This window comes from Sylvia atricapilla, chromosome 23, assembly GCF_009819655.1.
Source record: "Sylvia atricapilla isolate bSylAtr1 chromosome 23, bSylAtr1.pri, whole genome shotgun sequence".
NCBI lineage: Eukaryota > Metazoa > Chordata > Aves > Passeriformes > Sylviidae > Sylvia > Sylvia atricapilla.
Window position 1 is genome coordinate 6,490,463 of NC_089162.1, and position 7,249 is coordinate 6,497,711.

Here is a 7,249-nt window from a genome sequence, read left to right on the forward strand (position 1 = left end):
TGCCCCGGGATCTGCCCGGGAGCTGCGGCAGGAGCGGAGCTGCGGGAGGCAGGGCTGGCACGGGCAGGCAGCAGACAGGCCTGAACCAGAGCCCTGCGCCTGCCCTGCGCCCGGCTCCGCTGGCTCCTTGCAAGCGCTGCAGAGGGAGGATGGTGTTGGCTGGGCTTGTCCTTCTGTCAGTCCCTGGGATTGCCCCTCTGTCACTTCCAGGGTCACCCCTCTGTCAGTTCCTGGGGTCACCCTTGTGTCACTTTCAGGGGTCACCCCTCTGTCACTTTCGGGGGTCACCCCAGTGTCACTTTCCGGGGTCACCCCTCTGTCAGTTCCTGGGGTCACCCCTGTGTCACTTTCAGGGGTCACCCCTCTGTCACTTTCAGGGGTCTCCCCTCTGTCACTTTCGGGGGTCACCCCTGTGTCACTTTCGGGGGTCACCCCTGTGTCACTTTCAGGGGTCTCCCCTGTGTCACTTTCAGGGGTTTCCCCTGTGTCACTTTCGGGGGTCACCCCTCTGTCACTTTCGGGGGTCACCCCTGTGTCACTTTCCAGGGTCTCCCCTCTGTCACTTTCAGGGGTCACCCCTCTGTCACTTTCAGGGGTCACCCCTCTGTCACTTTCCGGTGTCACCCCTGTGTCACAGTCAGGAGCAGCGTTGTTTTGAAGCAGGAGGAGAAATCCACCATCGCCTTGGTTTGTTGGAGCTCTGGCTCTTGGCCCGGATAATAAAGTGGAATTAATTTCGGGGGCTATTTAAACATCAGTTCTAACACCTCCTGGACAGTTCTTTGCAGAGCTGGGCTGTATTTGCCTGCCCTGACGGCTGGTTTGTGCCTGCAAGGGCTCAATGCCACAATTTAACCTGCACTTGAGTTGTTCTGTGCTGTTGTTCTCGCCATGATAAACCTGAACCTTTCTGGGAGAAACAGAGTGATGGGTTCAGGTGCTTTGGGTGCAGGAGCCTGACCCCTCTGAGTGGAGATCTCTCCTGGAAAAAGAGGGATCCAGCTCCAAGTTGCTTTCCTGTTCCTGTTTCCAGACTCCCTCCTTGGGGTCAAGGTTTCTTCTCAGTGGTGCTGACTCTGAAGTTTGCAAAATACCAAAGCAGAGACCATCTTTTGTGTGGGAATAGTTGATTTTCTCCAAAGAATGGCAGAATATGCTCACAAATTTTGTCTGTGAATTGTGTTCCACCTTTACAGGGCCAAGGATGGATTTTGCACATTGGTTTTGGGTGACAGAAGGGGGTACTAAGCTTGGAAAGCTTTGCTTTATAGCAGCGTACACTCATTCCTAGTGCCCTGGAGTGACTGAGGGCGGGTTGTGGACTTCAGGAGGCGGCTTTCTGGTGACATGGTGAGGTGCTGGGGGCTGCGGAGTGGCAGGTTTGACCTGCAGCACATTCCCTGCACGGAGGAGATCCAGTCCCTGTCCCTCTGAGCTCTGGGGGCTCCCCGAGCCTGGGGAAATACCTGTGCTGGAACAACTGCCATCTGTTCGGCTGAGCTGGGATAGCTTGGAGCTGAAACTTGACCTGGAAGCTTTCTCAACTCCGAGGTCAGGTTTCCTTTCAAATCCCAGCCTCTGGAGAGGAGTGCGAGTGAATGGATTGGATTCTGCTTGCAGACCCTGAGCACTGTGGGTTCAGTACTTTTCCTTCGCTGACAGAACTGTTGCTGTTGGCTCTGGGAGAGGAGTGGGGAAGGAGAAAGGAGCTGCTTGGTTCAGGCTCCGGGACTCAGGAGATTAGAGGAGAGGTGTTGATGTGAACGCGTTGGAAAGGGCAGATCCTTACGGGGAAGCGTTTTTTTGACTGGCAGCAGAAATATAAAATAATGCTACTGCGAGCTTGTCTTCATCACGGTTACACTTTTAACACTTTGACTTAATGGAAACAACTTGGAAGCGAGTGAAACCCTCGGCAGAATGGTCCCATTTAGGGATCTGAAAGAATTCTTTGATCACAGAACGCAAGCGCAGCCCGGGTGCTGCCTGTGCTGGCAGCCCCTTCCTGAGGTGATCCCGCTCTCCCAGTAGTAGCTGCGTAAGTGAACCGGGCAGTTCAAATATAGCCACCAAATCCCTGCACAAACTTGACCCCATGTCACATTCTCTTAGAGAAAAGCGGGTTTGCTGGTCGTGGCCCCTCCTCGGGAGCCGCGCTCCTGCACCGTCCCAGACGGAATTCCGCTGTGAGTGTCTGTGTCAGCTTGGAAATAGATGGACCCCGTGATTTTGGGCCTTTTCCAGAGGGTGACATTAGCGATGGGGTCGGCTGGTGTCCACTGCTGAGCCTGGAATTAGAGGTGATCTGTGGATGAGTGTTGGATCCTGTTTTCCTTTCTGACGGACATTTACCAGGTCAAGTGGACTTTGACATGACAGCCCAAGATAACAGCCGGAGCATTCCTGGCTTGTGTCCCTTTTTCCCTAAAAAGAGAAGCGGAGGGTAGTTGAGTGTCTGGTCTGATCTTAAAGGACCGGGATTTTCCTGGCCCTTGGGAAGTTGAGCAGAGTATTTATTTAGAGAGGAGCAGAGTGCCTGGCCTTGCTGGGCTGGCACGTTCTGCTGACACTGAATGTTGCAGTTTACATAGAACTGCATTTCAGGAGCTGAATGTGGGTCAGCAGTGCTGGGGACACTGAGGAAGGGGAATGTTAATCATCCCAAAGGGCAGGAGGCCTGTATTCATAATTGTCTCTGCTGGAGCCGATGGAATAGAAGGGAACAGTCGGCAATTTACGTATTAACCAAGGCAGCAATTTACATTCAGTCCCTGCCCATGCAAAGTTGGGCTCTTGTGCTCTGTCAGAGCTGCACTGATGACTGGGCAGGAGCTGGAGCCACGGCTCTGACTGGGATGGATCGGGCACCTGTGGGATATCTTGCTGCATTTCTCCTTCTATCCCCCTTCCTTTTGTCTCTTCTCATTTTTTACAAGAATCACTTGTTTCTGTGCTAAAAATCCGCAGAGTGACCTGCTGAATGAATTGTTTTCCGCAGAATTTCCATTTATAAATCATCCAAGTGACTTCATTAGAATTCCAGCTCTGTTCAAGCGGTGGGGTTGTTTTTAATTCCACATTTTTTCACAAAGGCTGGTCAGGGAATGTTTGTGAGTGTGCCAAGGGGCACATACCTTATGTTCCCGTGCCCTTTGAGTGTTGTGTTTGAGCCTTCAGGAGCTGTTGGGGCTGAGGAGGACACAGAGGGATGCTGTGGTCACTGCTGAGAGCTCTCTGCTGTCCCGGTTCCATCCCTCCCATCAGTTCCATGTGACTGGAGGCACAGCTGGAGCACGGAGCAGTGTGTACCTGCCGTGGCTGCACTGCTCTCCTGGGGTGTTTCACTGGGAGGCAGGAGTCACTTTCACGTCCATCTTTCTCTTGGAATGGAATTGACAGTCCTGGGAGGACACAGCTCCTTCCCAAGTGCAGTGATCTTCTGCTGTGCTGCCTTAGCTTCTTGCAGGCTGGTTGTCAGCTTAGGTTTGGGTTAAATTTCAGTAATATCTGGATGGGCAAAGCTTGGGATAAATTTCACTGGCTGTGTGTCGTGGGATCCTGTTTAAGGGGTATCTGGAGTTGTTTTACTGGATAGTAACCCAAATCCATGATGCTTTAATCCTTGGCAGAGCACAGCCCTTCTACCAGCACAAGCACAACTGGAGAAATGCTAGAATTGAGCTGATTTTTCTTTAGATTTTTAAGGAGCTGAGCCTTTTCTGGAGAACAGGAGGCAGCTCTGCCCTCACTGGATGTTCCCTTCCATGAGAGAACAGGTTTAGTTTCTGTGGCTTATCTTTGGGTGAATTGGAGTCATCAATGGAACACATTTTTCACCGGAGTTCTTGGCGGTGGGCAGTGTGGCACTGGAAAGCAGGATGCAGAGCGAGCTGGCAGACTTCATGGAGAGCTGGGCTTTGCCCTGGGTGCACTCTGCTCTCCGAGCACGGGGAGCTGCAGGATTTCTTGCCTGGATTTCTGTGCTGGGGTGGAGAGGCTTGGTGGTGCTGTGTGCTGCTCCTGCCGGGGCCGTGCTGCAGCACGTGTGTCCTGGCTGCTGGGGACTGCTCCCTGCAGCCTGCCCTGACTCATCAGCCTCGTGTCAGACGGCATTGTTCAATACTGCACGTTTGGGAATGACCCACACCTGCTCCCACACCTGGGCGCCTCTCACCAGGCAGGTTTTTGGTTTTTGGTTGTTTTTTTTTTCCTTTTCTTTTGCAGTGTTTGGTGGTGCTTCACCTGTCCTGCGTCTTGTTTCTCCTGGCCATAGGGAAAGCTGTTGGCTGTGGATGGTTAATTCCTCAGGCAGCATTATCCTGCTGCTCACAGCGCCTTTGTTCTCCCCGCTCGTGTGCTGCAGGAGAGTTGTATTTTAGTTCTCATTTGGTGGGGAGATTTAGCAAAAGCCTAAAAGCTAGAAGTGAACTTTGGCTAAGCAGAGTTGCCACAGTGGGGATAAAGAGGGAATATTTCCTAAAACCTCAGAGACTCATTGCCTGTATCAACTGTGGGCTGAAGTACTGACATTTTATGTTTCATTACGATGTTTTTCTTGCTATAGCAAATAACATTTGATTACCAAGATGTTATGCCAGAGCATGATTGAATTGGAGACCAGGCTGCTTCTTGAGATGCTAACAGGTGGAAACAGGAGAGGCAGCTGACAGAGGGCAGGGTGAGCTTGGGGGCCTGTGGCATGTGTCCTGAGCCTTTCTGGGCAGGGAGAATATTAGAAGAGAGCCAGGATAATTAATACCTGCTCTCAGCTCTGTGGCTCAGCTTATTTTGGGGGGTGAGGTGGGTACAACTTCCATACCTCTTCAACCTGGCTGCTCCCTACCTCCTGTTTGGAGTCCTTTCCTCTGGAATATTTGCCGTAGCAGAGCTTTGGGGCTGCTGCAGCAGAAGGCAGTCACCACCTGATGGACGAGGTGGTGGCACCTTTGGGCAGGTACAGGGCTGCCCCTGTGAGGAAGAGCCGCTGACAGGAGCAGCAGGAAGGGCTGTGGCACAGACAGGGATCGGTGTCTCTTTTCCAGGAGGGTCTCACAGAGGTTTGGTGAATGCTGCAGAGACCTAATGAGGGTTTCTAGAAGCTGTCTCCTCATTTGTGTTTGAAGGAGGAATTACGTGAGAGGGAAATAAGGAAATGGCAGTGTGTTGCTGGGAGACTGGGCTCCTTGGGTATTAGACATTTTCACAGAGAAGCAGCTCTGAGCTCCTTTTTCCCGTGTCCTCTCACTGGGTCCTGTATCAGCCCTGTGCAGTGGCTGCCCCTTCTTGCTCTCACCAAGACGATTGCATAAGAACTCTGTCTTTTTCCCCATGAAAGTAAAGCTTTGGGAAGTTGCTCCAGCATTGCCAGCAGAGTGGAATTCACAGCTTGTGGTGGAAGTTCTCCCTGGCTGAAAAGGTTCTCCTGAGAGTTGTGACTTCCCTGTGTGACCATGGTTGGTCTCGTGCCCTGCACACCCCCAGCAAGACGCTGCATTTAGCTGTACCTGCATGAGCAAAGGTTGAACTGGCCTGGAGCTTGCACAGGTTTAAATAGAACGATTTGGAGATTCTCTAGGTAAACTATTGTACTCATTTAATGCATTCAGGGCCTTTCTGTTGATCCCAGGCCAGGGGTTTAATATGCTGTGTTAACACTTAAATGAAGAAACCACTGAAGGCTGATTCATTATTAGTCATTATGTGTCTTTTTCTAGCAATTCTGACCCCAAGTCTCTCTAGTTGAGGCTAAACCTCGCCCTCTCTGCTAAATGGCCGTCAAAAGGGTTCCATGAAAAGGGAATTATGTGGCTTCAGCCAAGATTCAAAGTAGTCGAATCATGCTATCCCACACAAACAAACTCCCACAGCCAGTGGAACTGACACATTGAGCTCAAAAATAGCCCAGCATGTGTGGGGGGAGCTGAGCTGAGCTCTGCTCTGCGCATCAGAAGATGGGCAGGAGATCCTGGGACAGCCCAGCAGCAGCAGAGCTGGATCTCACTGGGGCCTGTCAGACCCGGCCAGGTGTTATCTTGAAGCATCAGGTCCTTCTGAGCACGTGGTCTGATCCCAGAGAAATGTTGCTGATGCTTCTGGTTTATTCTGTGCATGGACAATTTCCAGCCAGGGCAGCTGCAGCTTGGAGGAGCTGTAGGGAAGAGCTGGTCCTTGTGCAGTGCAGGTGTGTTGGGAGAGACTCCAGCATCCCCCTGTGCGAGATGTGAACTTTATACTGGGGAGATGGGCTTAGGCTGCACTTTGTGCCTGTAACTCGGTGGCAAGAGTGCAGATGCTCTTCGTGGAGGTGCTTTAGCCACGAAAGGTTTGAAATGAAGGTACGAGTGCTGGCTTGTGCCCCTCAGCTGCAGTGTGTGCAGGAGTGGCTCCTCTGCAGGGTTTGTGACGGCTGTCAGAGGTGGATGCCGCACTGGGAAGCCTCCCTGTGGGATTTGGGAGCTGCAGTTCCTGAGAGCCTGTCTGAAGGAGTGGGGACCGAGGTGGGGATGCAGGTGCGGAAAGCAGAGGTGCTGTGGCACGGTGCAAAGGGCAGCAGCAGCAGCGGGCTGTGGTTCCCCTGGCCTGGGATGGCACCGCTGGGGTCAGCCTGTCCAGAGGGTGATTCAGCACAGCCTGCAGCAGGTCAGCTGAGCCACACAGACAAACTGGCCACGTCTTCCCAGGGACTGGAGTGGGAGCCCAAGCAGCTTCCCAAATCCTGCCTTGGCTGCCTGACCAGGTCCTGCTGACCTGTGTGTGCCGAGTTACCACCCTGGTTTGCAGATGGATGGAGGGACTGAGTGCTGGGTTGTGCAATGCAGGAGGTGGCTGCTCCCAACAGCCCAGTTGGGTGTTGCCATTGTCATTCGGGATCTCCTCGACGTTCGTTCACCACTCTCCTGTACGGCTTGGCTCTGCCTTCAGCTCCTTCAAGCGTCGGCTGCAGTTATAGGACATTAATTACAGTCCATTTGGGAGATGGTTTAGAAGAAAGGGAGTCTGTGGGGTATCAGCGTGCGACTGAGGCCTGGAGCTGGAGGCCAGCGTGGTTTGACAGGGAGCCAGGCTCAGGACGACTGTCAGAGCTCCATTAGCTGAGCGCACGCCTCGGCACTACTGGGAATACAGAGAATGCGGGGCCGCGGCAGCAGATTAAAGTGTTTCAATTAAAGTCTGGATTTGGAGGCTGTGTGCGTCTGCTGCCTTTCAGCAAGCAGATGGATGTTTCTTGTCTCCTTCCAATAACTTTTAA